The sequence below is a fragment of the Heterocephalus glaber genome, unplaced genomic scaffold (genome assembly GCF_053883595.1).
Source record: "Heterocephalus glaber isolate CG9 unplaced genomic scaffold, H.glaber_assembly_v1.0 deba00000901, whole genome shotgun sequence".
In the NCBI taxonomy this organism is placed as follows: Eukaryota; Metazoa; Chordata; class Mammalia; order Rodentia; family Bathyergidae; genus Heterocephalus; species Heterocephalus glaber.
Genome location: NW_028258171.1, coordinates 10,007,425 through 10,033,579, shown reverse-complemented (window position 1 = coordinate 10,033,579; position 26,155 = coordinate 10,007,425).

Genomic DNA, 26,155 nt, shown 5'->3' with positions numbered 1-26,155 from the left:
GAAAACTACTTTTAAGGGTAATCTTTTTGTCATGTTTCTTAAATAAAATCTTACTTAGACAATTGGCTGTTTACTTGTATTTTCAACTTATACCCCAGTATGTGATCAAGATTAAAAAATGTTTAATAAGATGTACAAACAGCAAGCTGGCAATGGGAAAGGTGAAGCTGAGAAGTGAACCAGGAGAATTAATGAGGGACCTTAAATGACATCATAAGGAATTTATCCCATGCTTCAGTAACTATTTGCTGGGAAAATCCAGAGGCGCAGAATGCAGCTGTCAGTCAAGCCTGGATGAGGATTGTGATTTTAATCTTCTGGTAAGTCAGCTCTCTGTGAATTGTCAATATTCTAACCTTATTCCTAATATGAACAAAGGATATCTGCAGTACAGACCATATTTACAGTTCAGACAATTTACAAAAAGGGTCCATTAGAATAAAAATATCAGAAATCATCTCAACTGGATCATCTTAGCACATGTTAAAAGTACAGCAAAAGAAGTGAGATTGCACTGCTAGGGTAAGAAAAAGCACAGTCTTTGTGCAGAATGTCTACCCAGGAGGTGGGGATTAACCCTTTCCCAATGCAGCGAGAGAGGAATGAAATAGATGCAGCAGAGAAGTGGGTACATAATTACCAGCATTCATTTTTATTTTAAGGGTAAGCAATGAGGAATCTTTGAGATGCTGTCAGAGGAGAGAAGCATGTTGCAATTTGGGCTTTGGAATCATTACTTTGGTTCAGTAAACAGATGATAAAGACAAAAATAAGAGTTGCCCTGATCTTTGCATTCTCCTCTCTTCTATTTTTTACTTTCATATAGCCAGTGTAGCATTGCATTTGATCTCACCATCTGTTGGAGAAATCAGAAATTTATTTTAAGCACCTGAGATGTGTGAGGTCCTCTTGGGAGACAGAGGATATAGCCATGAACGCAGTAGGCACAGCCCCTGTCCCACACAGTCTTGAATTTACCAATGTTTGAGGATTTTGACCACATCCACAGTTTCAGTTCCCAAGAATATTCTGAGGAATTCTCAAATATTCCCACCTGGTCTCTTCCTTTAAGTTTCATATCTAGAGAATCAAATTCTTCCTTTGGAAACTCCTTTTCAGTTTTTTGTTGATTTGCTTTGTTTTGTTGGTTCATATTTCCTTAAAACTCTCTGTTTGCTTGAAATTTGTCATTTCTTTCCAAATGTGATAATACAGCCTACCTGGTTGCTGGTGCCCAATCTTGGGTGCTGTCTATCTCTATTTACCTCTCCCTAATCGATGGTAGCTTCAGCTCTCCCCTGAGTGACAATATATGACCTCACAGGCCTTGCTGCATCTAGATTTGGCACCTCTGATGATCTCTGCAGCCAAATGATTTCTTCTAAATATGAAGCTATAATCATATCACCTCAACAATTAAAATTCTCTAAATGAAAAAAAAAATTCTCTAAATGGAAGACTATTATCTTCAGGGAACCTGTTGAGGCCCTAAGGACATTGCGATGTTCTCCACATTGTTACCTTGTCTTCCTTCTTACCTTTCAATTAGTAACTTATCTATCCTCCAGAGCTTAATACTCCAGATGAATGAGTTTCACTTTGTTGTTGCCAAGTAGAAAATTTTCTCCAGGCTCTCAACTACCACTGTTTTTTGCTGAGTTTCTTGCTTTTTTACTTGTGCAACTACATCTTTCATGTTTTCTTTCTTGGCTTAGGTCCTTAGCACAAACATCATTTCCTAAATCAGGTTAGGTTCATTTTTTTCCCTCATAGTACAATCCTCTAATTTGGTGACAATTAACATATTAAGAATTAAGCAAATGTCTAATTCCTTCTGTCTTACTACTTAGAAGAAGAGCTGGTTTACACATAGTGTTCAATAAGTAATTCTTGATGAAGATGGTTGGTAGACCATTTGGAGTTAGTTACAGATTATCTTTGGTAGTAGCTTCCATTTTTATAATTGTTTTTTATTTTGATATTTATTTTTAAACATTTATGTTTATTATTTCATCTTATATTATTAATATGCATTAATTTATTATATAACACTTTTACCATTTTTATTTTAATTTTGGTTGCAATACGTCTTTTGCCAGAGCTCTTTGATTTCCAATTGTAAATGAAAGAAGATGCTTATAGACATGAGGAATTAAGGTTTGATTTTCACTCAGGTTCAAAGAAAGAATAAATGGGAAATGGAAAATCAGTAGCTGAAATAATGGAGCATAAGACTTAAATTAGTAAAAAAAAGGCATAGGAACATGAATTTATTGATCATTACAATGAGAAGGTATCAAAACGTCCTGTAAAGGATGCAACTTTGATGAAATGAGAGAGCTAGAGCTACTAATGTTTAGGCAGTAAGAAGATTCAATGTCATACTTCTGAAGCAAAGTGATTTCCAATGAGAAACAGATTCAAGGTGTGCCAATAGGATAAAGAGTAGGATATGTATAAAGATCAGTGGGCTGAAGTTTTTCAGGAACTGAAAAACTTGAGTCTTATTTTAGTACCCTATTAGTATAGTGAAAAAGAACAAAAGACACCAGAATATTTTTTACAAAGCTAGGCATGCTCATATTTCTCCTTATCTCTGTGATTCAGTTTACATTGGTTATATATGACTCTGTGGGCTATGTCTGCCCCACTGCCTACATTTGGATGGTCTATAAGTAAAAAACAGTTTTTGCATCATTTTGGTTGAACAAAGTAGAATGGATTTTATTTTGTGAAATATAACAATTCTATAAAATTCAAACTTTAATGCTCAAAAAACATTTCATGGAAACACAGCCACACCCACTATTTTACACATTTTCCAAACTGCTTTTGTGTTATTCTGCAGAGTAGAATATTTACAACAATGAGCACAAAACACACATTTGCTATCTGATCCTTCATAGAAATCTTTGTGGAGCATTCATCTACAATAATATTGAAATCACCAAAGCTAGAAGTTATTATTGTTATATATGTTTTATGTTCATTCAATAAAAGTGTGGTGGTAATTTTATCATTGATTTCACTTTACTTTCCGTTATTCTTCAGAAATATTGCTAATAATTTTGACATGGTTTTTCAACTCCCTTCGTGCTCTGAAAAACTATGCTACTTATTTTAAAATTGATGAAATAGCAGTTGAGACCTACTCTGGAAATTAGCCAAGGTCAAAAATCTAGCAAGTTGTGTGAAATCAAAGACAATATTTTCCAGCAACAAAATCTATGCTCTGTTTTTGTATATGACATTGCTTCCTACAAATTTCACTGAAGTTACCCTGGAAATATGCTCTGTTCAAGCAAAAATGATGCTGTAGTGTTGGTCACATGGCTGAGCCAATCATTTAGTGCAGTTTGTGATCGACAGTAATCATTACACACAAATCAACTCTGGCTTGTGTGTCACTTGTTAAAACAGCTAGACTAATCAAAAAATGCTGCGTGAAAGTCTTGTAGATTTAGCTACAGAAAATTTCAGAGTACATAGTTCTTGTTTATTTTTAAAATCTGTGGCTATTTACTTGCTGATAATCACTGAATTTAGGAGAATTATGGTTTGGCAATATTAGGAAAGTGTTTTAGAACATATAATTTGAAATTTTAATGATATATTTTGCTAGTATTTTCATCATATTCAAAAATAATAAATTTACCTAAGAGAAAAATGTATACTTTAAGTTAATTTAAGCTTCTAGGCTCTAATTTCTCTGAATGTCTGAATACAGGGGTCTCATCATAAAGTATAATTACTTATAATGCCCAAAAATTCTCAAGAATTTCTAAATTACATAGTAGTGTTTGTCTCCTGAATTCTTCAGAAAAGTAAGTAGTTTTTGCTAATAATTTAGAATGAACTAGTTAGTCACTGGGGATTTAGCTCAGTGTTTCTGCTGCCTGCCTCTCAAGTGCAAGGTCCAGAGTTCGATACCCGGTACCAAAAATAAAAAAAAGAGAGAAAATGAACTAGTTAATTAGTACTAAGAACTTTGAACTGTCAAGTATTTATTGAAATTTATACTCACCAAGGCATAGTACTAGATGTCATGCAAGATGCAATTTTACATGGACTTCTAGTAACTTACAAGAATTCACAAATCGTGTCAAAGCTAATAGCAATAAAGATGTTAATAAAAATGTGATGCTGAAAACTTAGTCCAAGTGTGGTTATAGAGTTTACAATGTGTGCCTCATCGGAGGAGTAGGATATTTGCAGGAACATCATTGATTGTTGATTTTTAGAGGAGGGTACAATGGACTGAATAGTATGTGCCCTCACATCCATATTTTGAACTCCTAACTGCCAAGATGTTGATATTAGGAAGTGGGGCTTTTGCAGGGGTTAGTCATGAGGGTTGCACTCTCATAGGAACCCCAAAGAGCTCTTTATTTTTTTCTTTCATTTATTCATTAATTTATTTATTGCACTCATTTACCCTCTTCATACCATATGACACTATAAAAAGTTGGAAATCTGCAAATGAGATGAATGCCCTTTCTGGAATTCTAGACTCCAGAACTTTAAGAAATAAATTTCTGTTTCTCATAAATGACTCAGTCTAAGATACTTTGTTATATCAGCCTGAACTAAAACAGAAGGTGACATTCTTAGTGATCTGGACAAGGGATACCATGAGAATGAAATCTATTTACAATTACCTGAGTCTAAAATCTACTAACCTTATCTCAAAGGACAATATACTTTGTATATAAGTTAATAGAAATTTAAGAAGCATACTACTACAAATGTTGGCAAGAGAAGATATTCCATTTTAGCCATAATGTTATCAAGAATTGTTCACTATTTTAAATAATCTTATCACAAAATAGAGGACCAGTTGCAATTATGATTCAATTTGTTTGTTAGCAATAGCAAGTATCTGTATTACTCTATATTTTCATCAGAGTAATTTTTCATAGTTCTAATTGTTTTGTGGTGCTTTTTGGCACTGCATTGTAAGAATGCTTATCTACCAAGTACAGATTATTTTTAAAATAACTTACCTTCCTTTTATTATTCCTACAAAACCCAAATAGAATATTATGTCATATTTGGAAATTAGATCCATGTCTTGATTATATGAGCTATAAATAATGTATGATGAATGAAATACTCTTACAGAAGCAGACTTTGGATCTGATATGGTTGAAAACTATATTTAGACTCAAAGTGCCTAATGAAGTTTAGAGCAAAGAAATTCACTGGGATTTTAGAGTGAGCTAGCAAGACTTAACGGAAATTTGAACTAGCTTTTTAGAAGTGGGTAGAATGAAACTGTTAAAAAAAGAAAGAATGTCATGTCCACTGTAGGCAGAGTAAATAGCCTGTATAATTGGAGGTATTGATGGCAAGACATTTTCAGTGACTGTGGGTATATAGTTTCACTTAATAAAGATCTCTCAGGGAAATATTAAGACTATAAGAAAATTTGAGGCCTTGTAAAATTGGAAAATAAGCATTATTACATAGGAAATAGTTTTGTTTTGATGATGGTTATTTTTTATCCTTGGTATTGTTTTTTGGCAAATAGATGATATATTCAAATTGTTTTATAAATATTAATCAAGAATAAGAACAGAAAGTAAACACCACACTTAAGTGTTATCTAGGAAAAATAAAAACATTAATAAAAGAATGTCAAAGGAGAAATAGGCAGAGTTTTGAAGGCTGTTTTGTAACTAGCTATTGGCTGTGGATGAGAGAAAGTGAAAATATTCCTTTGGCAGCAACAGTTTCAATAGAATTTAAAATTACAACCGAGTAAAATGTATTTTGTTCTGACATCAAAGTCTTTAAAGTGTAGCCAAAAAAGATGTAAAGGGAAATCTTCTCTCCATAACCAAATGACAAGGCAGACCATTTCATAACAAGATAGAAAACATAACAATGCTTGTTCTACTCCAGCTAGACACCAAAGAGAAATCTACACTCTTCCCTACCCTTGAGGAAAGGTCAGTGGGAAGTCCAGATTTCCACTGCAGGGCAGCACCATTTTTGCTGGGGAGATGTGAAAAGAGACCTAGTGGGACCTGGGGCATTTATTGCTTCCAGGCAGGAACACCCTGCACAGTGTAGTCTGGACTTTTATCTTCAGCCTTCAGTAGCAGGTGTAAAGCCCTTCCTTTGCCAGCAGGGTCAGAAATGGACAGCACCACAGCACCTCATAATACTCCAATGTCCAGGAGTCAAATACAAGTCAGTCATCATGTCAAAACCCAGGATAAGGCAGCCAATGAGCACCAAGAATGACCCAGTTTTACAGTTACATGACAAGGATTTTACAGCAGATGTTATAGAATTGCTTTAACAAGTAATTACGAACACTTGAAGCAAATGGAAAATAGCATGATCAAGCAAAGAAATAAATAAGGTGAAAATTCAAAATGAAATTTTAGAATAGGAAAGCATAGCTAAAATAAATATATATCAATTGCAACTCAGCTTGACAATAGAACAAACTAAGAAATCTATGAACTTAATGATATAGAAATTGCCTTATATGAATAACAGAGAAAATGGATCAAACTATAATGAATGACTCATGGGACCCAATAAAAGTCTAATATTTGAGTCTTGAAATCTCAAAAGAAGAAAAATAGATCAGGGCTGAAAAAGTATTAGAAGAAATGATGATTACAAATTCCTCAAAGTGGTCAAACATATAAATTCCAATAGCTAAGCAAACCTCAGAAAGGATAAACTGAAGAAAAGACTATGATAAAATACATCATTATCATAATTTTGAAAACTTCTGTACTATCTTAATAGCAACCAAAAGAAATAAAACTTTAAGCTATAAATGATTAAGCAATAAAGGATGGGACTGATCACTATTTTTGATGAGAGTTTAACTGATTTAAACCATACTGAACAACAGCACAAACTAAAATAACATACTTCACACTTGAACACAAGAAATCAAAATTAAAGTTATTTTCTTCTGCAATTTATCTTTCATAAGAATATTTAATTGTCTTTGAAATTTTCTAGTAGCTATTTAAAAAAGGTAAAATTAGACAGGTAATGCAAACTATTTTAATTCAAAATATTCAAAATGTTTTCTTAAAAATGTAATATATACAAAATTAATATTAAGACAGTTCACGTTTCCTTTCTTGTGTTATTAAAATAAGGGTGCATTTTACAGGTATAAAACTTCTCCAGTCAGATGAACCATATTTAAGTGTCAATAGTCAGGCTCTGGTGGCTACTGAATTACATGGTACATGTTAGTGGTGATTGCATTGTAAACAGTGGTGTGCAAAGAAGCAATGGAGTTGTGGCATTCATCAAAGTTGTTGTCACAAGATTTCTAATATCTCAATATGTCTCACTGAAAATAATTAACAATGAGAAATGTCAATAGTATTTTTTAAATGTTGAATAATGCCAATTAGATGGCCATTGTAATTGATATTTCAATTAAGATGGTTAGTGAATTCCAGGACTCCTACTTTCATGATGATGTCTGTTGCCGGTTTTGAAGTTGGCTTTACAAATAGTTCACAAATTAGATCTCCACCATATTATGGTAGTATAAACTTGATGTTTTGAGACATATTTTAAATGCCCTATATATAACTTAATTTGAAAGTGTAAAGTTTGGAAAACTTGACTATAATCTTTAGGAATTTTGAATTTATATCTGACAGCATAGCTAAGATTATTTTAAAAATATACTTATACTTCAAAAAATATTGAGACATTTATATTTTTTGCCTATTCTTTAATGCTTAAATTTTTGATTCAATCTAATCACAATCCCCCAATAAATTGAATATTCATTGAGATACAAAAATAATTATTAGAAAGTAGTTCTAATTCAGCTTAAAATAAAAATATTCTAGCATCTATATTTTAATTTTCAAATCAGTTTATCAGAGCAGTATTCATGAGATCTAATGCATTTACTTAAAAATCTTTAACTCTTCATAAGCATTTATCTGTATAAATTTTCCCTCCCTATTTTATTTTGACAAAATTGCAGCAATACATTACATAAAGTGGCAAGTGGTAGTACTATCCTCTTTTGAAACCATCCCAAATTCTGTTAACTGCCTCATAAGTATTTTACTCTCCTCACAATAAATAAATAACAAAATATAAACTTTTTAAATAAAATAAGACTTATGTTTGTCCAGTTGCTACAGCAATGTTATTTGAATTTTTTTGATGCTTCAAAAATGAATCAAACTTAAAAATGAGGAATTAGATTCTAATTATTCAAAGGGTGACCTCCAATTAAATTTTATAAATAGAAGTAAACTAAAATAAGAGTATCATGAAAATAAATGGAAAGAAAAGGGAAAAGAAACAAAAAATGGAATGTTATTAAGAATGAATTTTCATCCCCAACTCCATCCCAGGCTCCTAGGGCAGAGAAGCTCAGCCAGTCCCAGAACCCGGAAAAAAGCTCCCCACCTCCATCCCAGGCTCCTAGGACAGAGAAGGTGAGCTGGTCCCAGCACGCGGAAGGAAGCTCCCTGCCTCCATCCCAGGCTTCTAGGGCAGAGAAGGTGAGCCTTGAGGGCGCCAGAAGCAGCCCCTCCAATGGAAATGAGAAGACACGTAAACAAGTCTCAAAAACAGACTTCTGGACCACCTACAGCAACCCCAAAGGGAAACGAGATGGAACAATCTGATACTCAACCTCCTGAACTCTCTGAACTGGCAACAAAAGAGGATCTGAGAAAAATGAAATCAGAAATAACTACTCAGATAACAGCAAAGATTTTGCTCATGGTGCAAGACATGATTAATAAATCTAGAGAGGACACAGAGAAAAAAAAATAGAGGATCTGAGGGACATGATGGAATCCCAATATAGGAAACAAATGGAATCCATAAAACAGATATGAACAGATTTCCAAGAGATTAAAAACTCCATCGAAAGTCTGCGGAGCAGAATGAACCACTGTGAGGATAGAATTTCACATATAGAAGATAAGATTGCCATTAGTGAAGAGGAAAAGAAAAATTGCTTTAAAATTGTAAGGGAACAGGGGAAACAAATCCAGCAGGTGCTAGACAATGCAAAGAAGAATAACGTAAGACTGACTGGAGTCGATGAAGAAAGAGGAGAGAGTGCAGATGACATAAAAAAACTGTTCACAGAAGTGATGGCAGAAAACTTCCCAAGCAGGGGAAAAGAACTTGACATACAGATAAGTGAGGCATACAGGACTCCAGCTAGCCTTAATCAAAAAACATCTACACATAGGCATATAATAGTTAGGATTCCAGAAATCCAACAGAAGAATAAAATTCTACAAGCAGTGAGAGAAAAGAAACAAATCACATACAAAGGAAAGCCCATCAGAATCACAGCAGACTTCTCAATGCAAACCCTCAAGACAAGAAGAGTTTGGAGTGATGTATTTCAAGCCCTAAAGGAAAACAGCCTCCAACCCAGGTTGGTGTACCCTGCAAAACTGTCTTTCAAAATTGATGGAGAAATAAGATACTTTCATGACAAAGTGCACCTCAGGAACTTCATGAATATCAAATTGGCACTCCAAAAAATTTTAGACAATACCCTAGGAAAAGACAGTGAGGATCACAACCCCGGGAAACCCAGCAGAATGAATCCACTGGGCGTGACAAATTAAATGCAAAGGGGGAGAACCCAACAAAAAGAAAAAGTCATGACAAGGCTTTTAAAACTTTTGACTTCATCTCCCTAATGAGTGTATAATTCAATCTTATTATTGTACTGATTAGTATTTTTCTGATTCTAGAGTTGCACACCATTTCTTGTGCTATACTGGCTATTTATCATCTTCTTATGTCTACATTTTAATTCGGTTGTCTATTAATGACCTCTAAGGATTCTTTATATATTCTGCTCATAGGTTATATGCATTGTAAATATGGTCTGTTTAAGGACTACTTTTCATTTTAATGATGTCATTTAAAGTTCTAAATTTTGATAGAATCTCATTTATTAATTTTTTTCTTTTATACATCATGTTTTTTGTATCCTAGGTACTTCTTGCCTACCCTGAATTCATAAATATTTTCCCTTATAATTTCTTCTTAAAGTTTTATACTTTTAGGCTTTCTTATTTAGGTTCATAGATCCCTTCAAGTTATTTTCATGTATGGAAAAAAGGGTTGAGGTTAATTTTTTATATACGGATACCAGGTGTTCTAGTGCCATTTGCTGAAAACACTATCTCTTCCTCGGCTCTTGAATTGAGTTTATATTCTATAAAATGCTAATGTTAAATAATCTTTAAAAACTCAGTGGACCGTATATGTGTGGTTCTATTTCTAGATTCTCTGTTTTATTCCAATGATCTATATGTCTTTCCTTACACCAACACTGCCTTGATTACTGTAGCTTTAGAAGAAATCTTAAAATTAAGTACTAAAAGTCTTCCAACACTTTTTTTTTTTTTTAACTTTTTTAGGTCCTTTGTACTCTTACATAACTTTTATATTTCAATATCCAATTCTTCATTTATAGCAACTATACACAGACCTGAATTTTTTATATATACCTTGTGTTTTCTAATCCTGCTAAATTCAAGTACAAGTTCTAGGGGCTCCTAGAGATTTCTTAGTATTTTCTCTGTAGATGGTCATTTCATCTACATATAAATATTTTTCTTCTGCCATGCCAATCCTATCCTAGTTCTGTCATTTTATTGCCAGACTATTTTTTATGGGGACTAGGTTTCAAAGTTGAATGGACAGATAAAGACTAAGCATATCTGCCCTTGTTCCCCACCTTAAGGAGAAAGCATTGTATCTTCTCCATTTGTACAAGGCATTCTCGCTGGAAGTATGGAGTATATGTCTTTAATCTGTTGAGAAGTTTCTGTTCTACTTCTAGTCTCCTGATAGCTTTTACCATGAACAGCTGTAGAATTTAGTCCTTTTTCTCCAACCAATGACAGGATCATATGGCTTTTTCCTTTCCTCTGTTCAAATGATGACTTTTGTGGGGGGATCTTCCAATGCTGAACCAACACTGCCATCCCTATAACAAAACCACTTTCTACATCCTGCCAGATCTGACTTCTTCCAATAGTTTGCTTTGTTAAACAAATTTCTATCTATGTTCATACTTTTATCTTCTATTATCTTTATCCAGTTTTAGGATTAGCACAATGTTGAGTTCCTAAAATGAGGGGAGAAGTGTTCCTTCTTTTTTCTGCTTTAATTGTTTGATATAATTTATCAGTTAAAATGTTTATGAGCCTGCTGTTGTCATATAGGTAGGTTTTCAAGCTAGGAGTATACTTGCTTTAATAGGTGCTATTCAAATTTTATATTTCCTCCAGAGTTAGTTTCATTAATTTGTCTTCCAAGGTACTTCTTAGAAGTTGTCAAATTAATTTCAAAAAAGATTTTTGTAATATGCTTTCTATATCCTTTTAAATTGTGTAAAATGTGTGGTAATGTCTCCTAGATCTTAATATTGTAATTTTAAAAATGTAAGTGATATTGTTTAACAGGAAGAAAAGGTCTAAAAGAGCAGGAGAATTGGGAGGGATAGGGGAAGGGAAAAAAGGGAAAGGAAAAAATATGAGAAGAGGAAAAAAAATGGAAACAAGGTCTTTTCAAATAGGGAAGAGTGGAGGGGGTGAAGGGAGGGCAAGGGAAGGGGAAAAAAATAAGAACCAAGATACTCATGTAAAAGTACAAGATCCCAATGATGAATGTAACTGTATTTTATATCGAAAATGTACCAGTAAACTTAATGGGGGAAAAAAAAAAAAGAATGAATTTTCATTTCTATCAACTGACTTGCAAGAACTTGACCTGACCTACACGTAAATTTAAAGATTTGGACAGATATGCTCATAGTGATGACAGGATACTTAAAAAAATAGCTGATACCAATAGAAAGGACAGATGTCAACAGAATAGCAGCAGGGAATTTTGCTCCACCGACCCTCACCAACTGCAGTTTTGATCACAGCTTTGCCCAATACTGTAAATGAATATCTCCAGGAGAAAATTCTTGATGATTTGGTCTAAAACAGATCAAAGACTGGGAAAACAGTGTATCTAAATTAAGCTGTCAAATATGGCTTTTGAAAAAATGTCAACCTCAAAGTAAGAGAGGGATTGCTAGGGAGGACACAAAAGGGAACAGGGGATGAGTGAGAGGTTAGTTGTAGAAAGAGAGTGGTCAGGGTCGGGGATTTAGCTCAGTGGTGCTGCTGACTGCTTTGCAAGCACAAGGTCCCGACTTCGATCCCCGGTACCAAAAAAAAGAAAAAAAAGGGTGTTTAGATAATGACAGATGCATCATAATTTAATCCTATGTGCAAACATCAGAGTGAATCCTATTAATTGGTATAAATATATATGTTAATAATTTTTAAAACATCAAATATGTAGAAATTCTATTTTTTTTTCCCGGTACTGGGAATTGAACCGAGGTTCTTGTGTTTGCGAGGCAGCCAGCGGAATCACTGAACTATATCCTAGGCCCCAAAATTCTATTTTTTATCTTTTCCTGTATGACTAAGATGTCTGAGGTCTCAAAAGATGACAATATGGCCTGTAACAAAGATATTTTTTGTTAGACTAATGGGTACTTTTTCACTGTATTATTTTGTACAAGTTCTGTCAAAGCATCGGTTAAACATAAATACAAAATGACAGACATATTCTCACATATTCTCATATTCTTGTTTGTCTTTTTTTCACTCATTACTCTTATGTTATTTTTAAATTTTAATATAATACAACTACTGTATATATTAATAAAGTATAAAAAACACTCTTCTTTCTTCTATGAAAAAATAAAACAAAATTTCATAACAAAATAATTGGAGAATAACAATAGTTTATGCACTGTGCATTATGATCTTAAAGGAATGGTCAAAATGCTACTCAGAGAATAAGTTGTTTCAAAAATAAATATATATATATATATATATATATATATATTAGTTTCTCTTTGTTCATTGAAAAAAAGTTTTGTTCTTTGTTTCTTGTTTTTAAGAGTCTTGTGTTATTTTTGATGTGCAAATATTAAAATAGTTCAAGTTTATAATTTCCAAAACTATACATCCTCATACAAAAAACAAATCTATGGTGATTTCACAAAGTTAGCTTTAAGAGCAAGTAGAACAGGTTATCAATAAAAGGAGATATGTGATGCACCCAATCAGGTATCTTTCAATTGCATTTATCATTTCTCCACTACATTATCCCTCTCAATAAGCACTGCTCCTTTTTTGTAGTGTGGTTTTGAAATACAAGAAGTCTTGAGAGGAAAAATGTATCCTATCTCTATAATACCTGTAGCATTGTATTATTACCTTACTAGTGTAGCCCATGCCAACAAGCCTGAGGCCTCTGACATTGGAGGCAAGAGGTGAAGATGGAGCTAGGGATGTATCAGTGGTGGCGATTCAGAGTCAGAAAATATATACAGTGTACATCACATTTCACTAAGTGCTGACCTGAATGCCTTGAAGAAAATGTCACAAAGGAAAGTGTCACTAATTTTTTAACATTCACTTGTACAATGAGGATAAACACAGTGTGTGGGATACAAGACAGCAATAACTCAGACCACAGTTTCCTGACTGCACTGCACAGATGGAGGAAACCTCAATAGAAAAACCAGTAATCCAGTTGGCTTGAAGAGAAGTAGCCATGGAGAAAATCCTGGAAAGGAAAGAGACGGAGAGTCTCTAGAATTATCACTCCCTTTTAAGCAGACTATCACCATAATTTCACTCTAATAGAGGCACCTGATTTAAAGCTTGAGGTCCTCAGATCATGTGTGGTGTGGATCATGAACTACACTGCAGCATTTTCATGCCCAATGTGTGCATCAGGTTGAAGCTGGTTGCTGAAGCACATGCTTCATGAACTCTTATTTAACTTTTCTTTGGAACACATTGAATTATTTTCTGCAGTGCACAGGGAAAAATATAAGTGAGTTTGAATTTCAGGTTTATATAGGACACTAATAGGAGACAAGAAGAAATGTAAGTTTTTCTACTTCATGAAAAATATCTATTCATTATCAAATAGCTCATAACAAAAATTTAGAAAGGTGAAGTGATAGGTAAGACAAGAAACAATTAGACAGTACTATTTTATTTATAAAAAGTCTTAGCCTCTTACAAAACACAACTTTTTGATTATGTCTATAATGTATAAATTAAGGAGCTATTTCATGTTGATTTTGGTTGTTGATAGTCTATGAAATTAATCACTCCAAAAAGGTTTAGATCACTACACAGCTGATTTGGTTTAACTCCTGTTACATTCAGAATCACAAAATTGTTTGGGTAAAGATGGCAATTTTTGGAAAGGCAACAACATAGTAAGGCTCTACATGGTTTAGTGAAGTTGTCATTTTTATTTTCTTCTCTAAATATTGTCTTTGTACCTTTAAATTGCAAATTTCAGAGAAGAGGTATTTACATAACTTTAAAAAATTTTACTAAACTCCAAATTTAGAAACTGAAGCTCTTTGCACTTAAATAGTTGAAACACACATAATACATTAAGAGGTCTCTTGTTTGGGGCACAGTAGGAAATCATTTATTTTTTTAAATAATTATTGAACGTGCTTAATTGTTTCATCATTATAAATGCATTTATATTACCAGTATAAGTAATAACCAATGTTTCTTATTCTGTAGTCCCCTAAAAAATTCTAGAAAAATGTTTTTAATATATTTTTTCCCTTAAGCCAGCCACTAAAATAAAGATTTTAGAAGCACTTGGAGATTTGAACATCATAAAAACATGCAATGCAGTATGGAGAACTTGGAAACAAAAGGGATACTTTCCCCAAGGCTACTTGCATGCTTGCCTTTTGACAAGAAAACATGAAGACACTCAGCATACATTGTTTTCATAGAGTAAATACTAAATAATTTTATAATAAGTAATTGACACCATTTTCTTTAACTGGTAGATCTTCTGAAATGCAAGTAACAAACTCAGGATATAGAAGTTTGCTGAAAGCTCCTAAATGGGAAAGGTAATCCCTTATAACAGATTTTCTTTTGGTGTAAAGGAGCACTTTCAATCCACATTGTCATTTGATTTTAATTTCAGTTGGCTTCTTTAATTTGTATATAGAGACACACACACCCAATAATACAGAAACAGTCTCATAAGATTCCATCTCACTCCAGAAAGAATGGCTGCTATCATGAAATCAACCAATAACAAATGGTGGTGGGGCTGTGGGGAAAGAGGAACACTGCTCCACTGCTGGTGGGAGTGTAGACTGGGGTGACCAATGTGGATATCAGTATGGAGATACCTCAAAGAACTAGGACTGGAAGTCTCATTTGACCCAGCTATTCCCCTGATGAGTATTTTCCCCAACAAATTAAAAGAATCATATCACAGCAATATATGTACACCCATGTCCATAGCAGCACAGTTTGTAATAGTTAAAACTTGGAAAGAGCCCAAATGCCCATCAAGTGGAGACTGGATAAAGAAGATGTGTTTTTTTTTTTATAAAATGGAGTACTACTCAGCCATAAAAAGTGAGAAGTTAGAGACAAATATAGCTAAATGGATGCACATTGAAGTAATACTCTTAAGTGAAATAAATAGGACACCCATATGTAAATACCGAATAGTTTCTCTAGTGTGAGAAACTGAAAGTATAAATAAGGACTAAAAGGTATAATAGATAATGTGAAATAGGAAACAAAGGGGCAAAGGAGAAGGGGAAGTGGGAGGGTAGGGGAAAGGAAAGAAGGGGATGGAATTAATATGAGAAAATGGAAAAATGGAAGCACAGTCTTTGTAAATAGGGAAGGGTGGAGGAGTTGAAGGGAGGGCAGGAGAAGGGTGAAAAATAAGAACCAAGAGAGATTATGTAAAGGTGCAGATTTCCAATGATGAATGTCATTATATTGTATACCCAAAATGTACCAATGATTAGAATGAATAATTGATAATGCAAAATAAGAAGAAAAGTCCAAAAGGGTAGGAGGAGTGGGAGGGGCAGGAGAAAGGAAAGAAAGGAAAGGAAAAATGATGAGAAATGGAAAAAATGGAAATAAAGTCTTTGTAAATAGGGAAGGGTGGAGGGGTGAAGGGAGGGCTAGGAATGGGGAAAAAATAAGAACCAAGATGCATCATGTAAAGGTACAAGTTCCCAATGAGAAATGTAATTGTGTTGTATACCTAAAATGTACCAATACAAGAATTTAAACACACACACTCACACACACAAAAACAGTCTCATAAAAATTATGTTGAATATTCAGTTAACTAAAATTTTCTAAAACTATCACATATTATTTTTCTTTATGAACACTGTATTTTAAAAGAATAAAAGGCTGTGAGATGTGGATTTTACAAGAAATCTTTTTTCTGGAGAATTCCAACATTTTTCCACAAAGCCTCTTTTATGCTGTGAAGAGAATTATTTTATGTTTCTTCACTGGATTCAACTTATTTCCTTTATTTTATGCTGAAGATAGGAACATTAAAGGGAAACTTTTTCACCATTGTTCATGTACTATATACATATGAAATATATTCAATATTTATTTTTCTTTTAGAAATACTTATCATTTTGTAACTCAAATGTTTACTAAATTAAAATAACATTGTCTCTTTTATTGTCTAAGCAATTTTATTCATAATATTTAAATATTTTCAAGCTAGAAAAATAAATTTATAACAAAGAAAATATTCTACCTAGACAGATTTTATTAATCTGTAAGTAATTGTTTGCCAGCTTATTTTAGTTTTTAATGATTAATGAAATAATGGGATCTGCTAAGATTCTGGTTGCACAAACTATTATTATTTTTAATAATATTAGTTTCCTTTAAACGATTGTGTCTTGGATTGGTTTTTGCTTTATTCTATAGTATATTATTTTTTCATTTAGTTTATTGGTACATTAAGAAAAGAAGGGAAAAGTAAAAATAGGAGAAAGGGAACAAAATGGAAACAAAGTCTTTGTAAATAGGGAAGGGTGGATGGGGTGAAGGGAGAGCAGGGGAATGGGGAAAAAGTAAGAACCAAGATGCATCATGTAAAGGTACAAAATCCCAATGATGAATGTAACTGTATTGTATACCTAAAATGTACCAATAAACTTATGATATATTATTAATAACATTATTTTCTTAATGCTTTGTTTTTCTTACTCTATAATAAACTGGAAAACATGGATACATGATAAACCTGCACAATGAAAGGATACTACATGGTAAAGATCCCATATAGCAAAATGAAATTCATTGGTTTCTTTTAATATCTTAATTTCAACTACTTTGTCCTCATCCTGAGCTACATCTTATCTTTATAACACAAATAAGCTGACCTCTTAGATGCACCTGAGCTAAAATGCTACTGATGACCTGAATTCTGTAAATGCATACTCTGACTTGTGGGTTTTAGTGACATTTTTGGTCTCCGTAATTATTGGAGTCCAGAGTCAATGTCCAATGGTCCCTGGATGGTCAGCTTATTTCCTTTTCTCCAATGCAGTTACCTTAGTAAAGTCTATAGGTCCTTAAGGGAAGGCTGGGAGAAAGTTTACCAGTATAGATTTTTGGTAGTGTACTGATATCATCAAAGGGATCTGTTTTCCCCTTCCTTTGAGCAATTTTGTGTCCATTCTGAGAATAAATTGAGTCCCATGATTGTCTGTTTTTGTGACTCTGATTAATTTTTTTGTTCACCCAACTGGAATTTTTCTGCTAAAACAGATCAAGTAATATTGCAGACAGCTTCCTGTCTATTTTATCCCCAGTAACTCTGTGATCATCTCACCATCACCATAGTTCTAAAAGAGTGTGTTCATTCTGCTGTCCATTACTGCAGCCGTGAGCACATTATCTTTGATTGTCTTATTTTTTCTATTTTTATTTTTTATTAGCACAGATTTGCAGCACATAATGATCATATTCCTTGTTGGGAGTTGGTACAAAATCAACAACTGAAATGAATAGACATTTCTCAAAAGAAGTACCAATGGCCAATAATTTCATGAAAAAATGTTCAACATCTCTGGCCATTAGAGAAATGCAAATCTAAACAACATTGAGGTTCCACCTTACTCCAGAAAAAATGGCCATCATCAAGAAATAGAATAATAACAAATACTTGCAAGGCTATGGGGAAAGGGGAAACCTACACTGTTGGTGGGAATGTAAACTAGAACAACCATTATGGAGTCATTATGGAGAGGCCTCAAAAAACTAGAACTAGAATTTCCATTTGACCTTGTTTTGGGTTTTCTTTGATGGCTATCATCACTTTGTCTCCACAGGATCCATTTATTCCCATTGCAGTAAATTGGTAGCCCAGGATTAAGTGTTAAGTCTATACTTTGGCCCAGAGCTCTTTCTTCAAATAGAATAGTTATCTATAGAGGACAGCAATACTAACATTTAAATTAAATAGTGTGTTATTAATCCTAAAAAAAAATTCTAGTAATAAAGATCCATATTGAAACCTATGGAGAAACCCTTAAAAGTTACAGAAAAACATATAACTAGTCAATAGTTAAAATAGAATTCTATACATGAATAAGTCCAAAAAAGGAGAACAAGAAACAGAAGGCATAGACATTAAACAATAAAAATCAAAGTAAAAGTAAACATGAACACCTCAATAATGTTGGTAGATAACAATGGACTACAAGCAAGTTTAAAAGACAGAGATTTTCTATTAAAGACACAAATCTGAACCACATGCAAATCACAAGAAACAATTTGAAATCTAAAAGCACAGCTACTAAATGGAAGGAAAAGTATATGAAAATAACAGAGTACAAAAAGACTAGAATAACTACACTAATCTCAGTTAAATTATATATATACATATATTTTAATTAATTTTGGGGGTACATTTTAAATATATATAATGATCACATTTATCATAGGAAATTTGTACCTGTACATAATATATTTTGATTCTTCTTTTTTCCCCAATCCCCTCTCCTCCCTTCAATCCCTCTTCCACTCCTTATATATAACAGCTTAGTTTCCATTTTTTCTTTTCCCTTCCTTCCCTTTCCCCTCCCTCGTTCCCCTTTCCATTTGAACATTTTCTTCCTGTTTCCCAATATCTATTATACATTTTGGTCCTTATTTACCCTTTTGATTTCTCACATCAGAGAAACAATGCAATATTTAAACATGTGTGTCTAATTTATTTCAAAACAGTGTCTCAAGGTACATCCATTTACCTAGAAATATCTCAAGTTTATCCTTTTTTATGGTATATAAAAATAAACACATCTTCTCTATCCATTCATCCTTTGATGGGCATTTAGGCTGTTTCCAGGACTATTACAAATTGTGCTGCAATAAAGATGGGTGTGGATATAATGCTGTGGTATGATGCTTTTCATTATTTTGGTAAGACACCAAGAAGAGGAATAGTTTGGTCAAATGAGACTTATGGTTTTAGTTTTTTGAGCAATCTCCACACTGATTTTCATAGTGAGTGCACCAATTTACACTCCAACCAACAGTGGAAAAGGGTTCCTTTTTCCTCACATACCCACCAGTATTTGTTATTTGTTGAATTCTCGATGATAGCCATTCTTTGTGGAGTGAGATAGAATCTCAGTGTTGTTCTAGCTTACATCTTTTGAATAACCAGTGATGTTGGATAGTGTTTTCATATATTTATTTGTTGTTTGTACTTCTTCATCTGAAAAGTATCTATTCATTTCAGATGCCCATTTTAGGATTGGTTTTTAAATTTGGATGTGGGCCTGATGATTTTTAGCTCTTTATATATTCTAGATAGTTGTCCATTGTCTGAGGAACAGCTGACAAAAATTTTTTCCCACTCAGTGAGTTGTCTCTTCACTCTGTTGGTGGTTTCTTTTGCTGTGCAAAAGCTTTTTAATAAGATGAGATCCAACTTGTTGATTCTTTGTAATATTTCCTGTGCAATCAGGATTTTGTTCATAAAGTCTTTGCCTACACTTATGTCTTCAAGAATTCTGTGTATTCTATGGTCCAGCAGATTTAGTGTTTCTGTTTTAATATTTAGATCTTTGATTCATTTCGATTTTAGTTTATGCAAGGTGAGAGATTTGGTTCTAGGTTTAACCTTCAGCATATGGAAAGCCAGTTTTTTCAGCACCATGTATTAAAGAGACAATCTTTCTTCCAGTGAAGGTATTTGGTCCTTTTGTCAAAGATAAGTTGGCTAAGTGTGTTTGGAGTTATTTCTACATCTTCTAATCTGTTCCATTGATCCTTGGGTCTGTTGTTTTTGTTTGTTTGTTTTTGCCAGTACCATGCTGATTTTATCACAGTAGCTTTGTAGTATAATCTCGTCTGGGATTGTGATGGCCCCTGCCTTGTCTTTATCGCTAAGAATTGCTTCTATATTCTAGGTCTCTTCTGGCTCCAAATTAATCTTTGAATTGTTTTCTGTAATTCTGTGAGGTATGTTACTGGTATTTTGATTGGTATTGCATTAAATCTGTATAACAATTTTGGAATTATGGTCATTTTCACTGTATTGATTCTTCCTACCCAAGAACAAGAGATATCTTTCCATTTTCTGATATCCTCTTTGATATCTTTTTTTAGAGTACTGTAGTTTTCATTGTAAAGGTCTTTTCTTTTGTTAGATTGATTCCTAAGAATTTCATTTTTTATGCTATTGTGAAAGGTGTGGTTTCCTTAGTTTCTCTCTGGGTGACTTTGTTATTTTTGTACAGGAATGCTATCGATTTTTGAGTGTTGACTTTGTATCCAGCTATGCTATTGAATTTGGTTATTAAATCTGGAAGTCTTTTGTTGAAGTTTTTGTAGTCTTCTATATAGTGTATTATCTCATCTGCAAATAATGATAATTTAATATCTTTCTTTATTATCTATATTTCTTTCTCTTATCTAATTGCTCTGGCTAATGTTTCTATAGAATAGGAGTGGTGATATCCTTGCCTTGTTCCTGATTTTAGAGTGAAAGCTTTTTATTTTTGACCATTTAGTATGATATTGGGTGTTGGTTTGTCATAGATGGCTTTTATTAGATAGTTAAATTATATTTAAACAAAGAATATTGGAAATAAACTACTCTCAATAATGAATGGAAAAACATGAAATAATCCAATAGCTATAAAGGCTATGAAAACACTATAGATCAACACTGTATCAAACTAAATCAGAGAGTGTTTCTTTATGTTACAGAAAATTAACACTAGATGGACCTTATGTAATGTCATAAGAAAAATTTCATAAATTAAAAAACTGAAGTTATACACTCTTTTCATTTATGAAAATGGAAGTAAATTAGAAATGAAGGCAAAATTATATCTTTTTAAAATCTCCAAATATTTAAATATTAAACAACTATAAATCGCCATTTTGTCAAAGATAAAATTATGAGTGAAATTAAAGCATTTGTATTTACATAGTAATTCAAATAAAATATATCAAAATTTCCCAAATGCAACTAAAGCAACACTTATCAAAAATATATAGGTTTGAATATTGTAATACATGATGAGAATACAATGATAAGATAATGATATCTCATAAATAAATGCCAATGTGGTTAAGTAATTTCATTTTCCAAAATAAAACAAAACAGGTCTTCACACATGGAGAATTTCTATAATACTCACTTAGCAACCTGAATAAATTTTCTCATTAAGGAGGTTAAAATTGCAGTTGTACAATTATTTTTCATCACTCTATATTTTTCTTTAGAATATTTATTTATTTTGCGTCACTAAAAGATGAATTGCCATGGCTCATAAGCAAATATAACAGAACTCAAACCTCCTACATACCAAAGAATTAATGTGGAAACCATTGTTATAGCTGCCTTGCTTCTCATCTATATAATAAAGTGAATGTCATAAGACTCAATAATAACCAGAAGAACAAAGCAGTAAGAATCAAGATAGAGTAATAGCTTCAAAGTGCTGAAATTTGCCAACCTTCTATTGCCTACAAAGAAAATTATCTTTTAGATGTGCCCATATAAGGGCAAATAGCAATGAAATTGGACATACGAAGCCCTGCTGTAAAGTGAGGAGGAAAACGTTCCACCTTCATTCTCACCCAGATGGAGGAGCTGACCCAAAGAGATCCCGCAGTTAAGGAGCCTCTTGACATCAAAAGAAACAAATTCTCTCAGGGGGAAAGCAATCCACAATTTTGGGTTCTGGGTTTAGTACACAGCAAAATAGACCAAATATAGGATCATAAACAAGACTTTTCAAAACGGTATAAAGCAACCAAAAGTGAGACTCAGCAGACTCAAATGCAACTATGGATTCATAGAAATATTAAATAGTAACAGAAACAATATAAAATGTGTATTAGAGCCAGGGATGTAGCTCAGCAGTGCGGTGCCTGCCTGGCAATCACAAGGTCCTGAGTTGGATCCCTGGTAATGGAAAAAAAAAAGGTATATTAGATGTTCATGAAATAAAATTTAGAACTAGAAAAAAATGAGAAATCAATGACAAGAACTTAAAGATGGTTAGGTATATTATGTAAAAAGTATTAAATGAAACATTCAGTAATAAAAGAGAAGTTAAAATGAAAATAATAGACTAGGCAGATAATTCATAAACTGGTAACTACAGATAATGCAAACAAAGGGGGAGACATGGATATATATAATATTAATTACATTTTAAGGGATATAAAGTATTGCATAAAAAAATCCAACATACATTTACTAAAGTTATCTGGAGAGAACAGAAAGTAGAGAAGAAAGACAAAACTTGAAATAATACTATCTGTACATTCTTCAGGTTATGAAAAAGGCGTGGATCAGTAGAAACTGCAAGCACATTGTATTAAAATAAATAAATGAAGGTAAATATGGTAGCATATGTCTGTAACCCCAGGACCCTGGAAAGCTGCAACAGGAAAATTGAAAGTTGGAGTCTAGTCTGAGCTACTTAGACAGACCCTATCTCAAAATAAATAACACAAAGGAGCTGCCTGGAGCCCCCCCCCCCCGCTGCACCACCCCCTTGGGGGACCTCCCAGCCAGGGGTGCACTATTGAGGAGCTGAGCCACACGGGCACCTGTAGCACCACCCCGGACACCCCTCACCTCTAGCCTCCCGCCTCTAGCCTCCTGGTAGAGCCTGTACCTGGATCCAGAACCCAGAGGCACAGGGGGTCATAAAGGCCATTGTCCTGAGCTCCAGAAGGTAAAGCAGAAGTGAACAGAAAGAGGGCCTCTCTCAGGCTCTTTAATGCAAATTGAAGCCCACTGGAAAAGTGAAGAGAATCTCTGCAATAAAGGCACACCAGACCACTGTACTTGGTAAGTTGGAGGGATCATCACCTCCCATTGGAACCTGGACTATCTTCAGAGGAAAGGCAGCTGGAACCTGAAGTAGAACTTTGCAACCTTGCAACCCTGCAGGAGGTCAGGGAGCTCAGCTTGGGGCTGCAAGGCCCAAGAAATCAGCCTGAATCTCAGGGGTCTGCTGCTGGCTTGCTGAGACTGACTTAGATCTGCACACTGCTGCCCACGTTTTCTATTGTGACAGCAGAGACATACCCTAAAGGAGGCTTTTTTTCTCTTATTTTTGATTTTTAGTTATTTTTTTCTTCTCTTTTTAAATTTTTTCTTTCTTTTTCTTTTTTTTCTTTTCTTTCTTTCTCTCACTTTCCCATGTTGTATTTCATTTTCCTTTTTGTTCCTGTTCTTCCCCTAATTCAGATTTCTTCTTTCTTTTTCTTTTCTTCTCTTTTTCCTTCTCCCAATTGTCAGTTTCAAAGGAAAGTGAATACAGTTTCTAGCTTCCCTATTGCTGACAGGTTGTTCAGTTCTTGTCTTTGTTCATTCATTCTGTCTTTTCCTCTTGTCTTCAACAGTTCCCTAGAGTTTGTGTGATCTACCTGTATCCTCTGGCCTCACTTCTAACCCTTCCTATCTTCTACCTATCTATCCCTCCCTCCCCAACTTCTTCTAAGTCCCCATCCTGAAGTGTAAAGTTGCTATACTGAAGAGTTTATTCACTATAAACATATTTTGGGCTGGTCCTCAATTTTTATTTAATTCACACAGTTAAAGGTGATAGATTAATAAATACCACAAACTGTCATTTTCTAAGCTGTACTTTATACTATTGTTATTGCTGATTGTATCATTTGGGCTAAGGTGTTGTGATCAATCTAATCAGTTATCCTTCTGTAATAATGAAAATGAGATTGCCCCAGAGTCATTAAAGACTCAAAACCTTAAGACCAGCTATAACTGGAAGACACTTGTGAGAAGCAATCATTCTGTAAGGGTTCGAAATACAAGCAACAAAGATACTTACAATAAGCAATATTGAAGTATCAACTCAGGAACTAAACCAAGGACAGTACCAACAACAAAAATAGAAATGAGAAGACATTTAAGAAAGGCAAAGTCGCAGACTTCCAGCTCACCAAAAGAAAACTCTGGGGGAAAAGAAGTAGAAAAGTCTAATAATCAACCACCTGGACACCCTGAACTGATAGCACAGACAGTAACAAAACAGATGAATGAGGCTCTAGAAAAATTAAAAGCAGAACTAATTTCCCAGATAACTACAGAGATGGTGAGCAAAATGAAAGACATGCTCTAGACAGAAACAGATAAAAAAATAGGTGAGTTCAGGACCACGATGGAAGCCATGAATGTCTGGCATAGGAAAGAAATGGAAATCATGAGCACCCAACATAGGAAAGAAATGGAATCCATGAAACAGATTCAAACAGATATCCAGGAAATTAAAAACTCTATTGAAAGTGTACACAGCAGACTGAGCCATTATGAAGACAGAATATCAGATACAGAAGATAGGATGGTGGCCAGTGACCATGAAAAGAGTGATCTCTTAAAAGTAGTAAGGGACCATGACAAATCAATCCAACAGCTCCTAGATGATGCAAAGAAGAGTAATATAAAACAATAGGAGTCCATGTAAAAGCAGGAGAAAGTACAAATGACATAAAAAAATTGTTCACAGAATTAATGACAGAAAATTTCCCAAACAGAACAAAAATATTTGACATACAGATAAGTGAGGCATATAGGACTGCAAGTATCCATGATCAAAAAACATCTACACCTAGACATATAATAATCAAGATCCTAGAAACCCAACAGAAGTACAAAATACTACAAGCAGTTAGAGAGAAGAAACAAATAACATGCTAAGGAAAGCCCATCAGAATCACAGCAGACTTTACAACACAAAGCCTCAAATCAAGTAGAGCCTGGGGTGAGGTATTTTAATCCCTAAATGAAAACAACCTCCAACCTAGACTGTTGTATCCTGCAAAACTATCTTTCAAAATTGATGGGGAAATAAGATACTTCCATGACAAAGAACACCTGAGAAACTCCATGAATACCAAACCAGGACTCCAGGCAGTTCTAAAAAATATCCTAGAAAAAGACAATGAAGGTCACAACTCCATGAGGCCCAACAGAGCAAATCCATCAGGCAAGGCAAGAAATTAAAAGGAGAGGGAGAAAAAATAAAAAACACCCAACAACAGGAAAATAACATGACAATGATAAGTCAATACATATCAGTTATAAACATCAATGTTAAGGGCCTCAACTCACCAATCAAAAGAAACAGACTGGCAGAATGGATTAAGAAGCAAAATCTAACAATATGCTGTATACAAGAAACACACCTAGTTCAACAATAAACTCATAGACTGAAAGTAAAAGGATGGAAAACAGTATTCCATATGACTGGACCCCAGAAAAAAGCAGGGGTAGCTATTTTATTTACAGACAAAGTAAATTTCAAACCAAAACTAATTAAGACAGACAAAGATGGTCGCTACATCCTTGTTGAGGGAACAATCCAAGAGAAAGAGATGGCAATCATAAATACAAATACTAATACCCCCAAATACACAAAACAAATATTAAAGGACATAAAAAAACAACTAAGCACTAATACAATTGTAGTGGGGGACATCAATACCCCACTGTCACAAATAGATCATCTAGCCAAAAAATCAACAATGAAATAGTAGAAGTGAATCAAGCTTTTGAACAAATGGACTCAATAGACATCTATAGAGTGTTCCACCCCATAAAATCAGAATATACATTCTTTTCAGCTGCACATGGGTCATTCTCTAAAATAGACCACATGCTAGTTCATAGAACATGTTTAAATAAATGCAAAGGAATTGAAGTTATCGTGTGTATATTATCAGACCATTGTGGCATTAAACTGGAG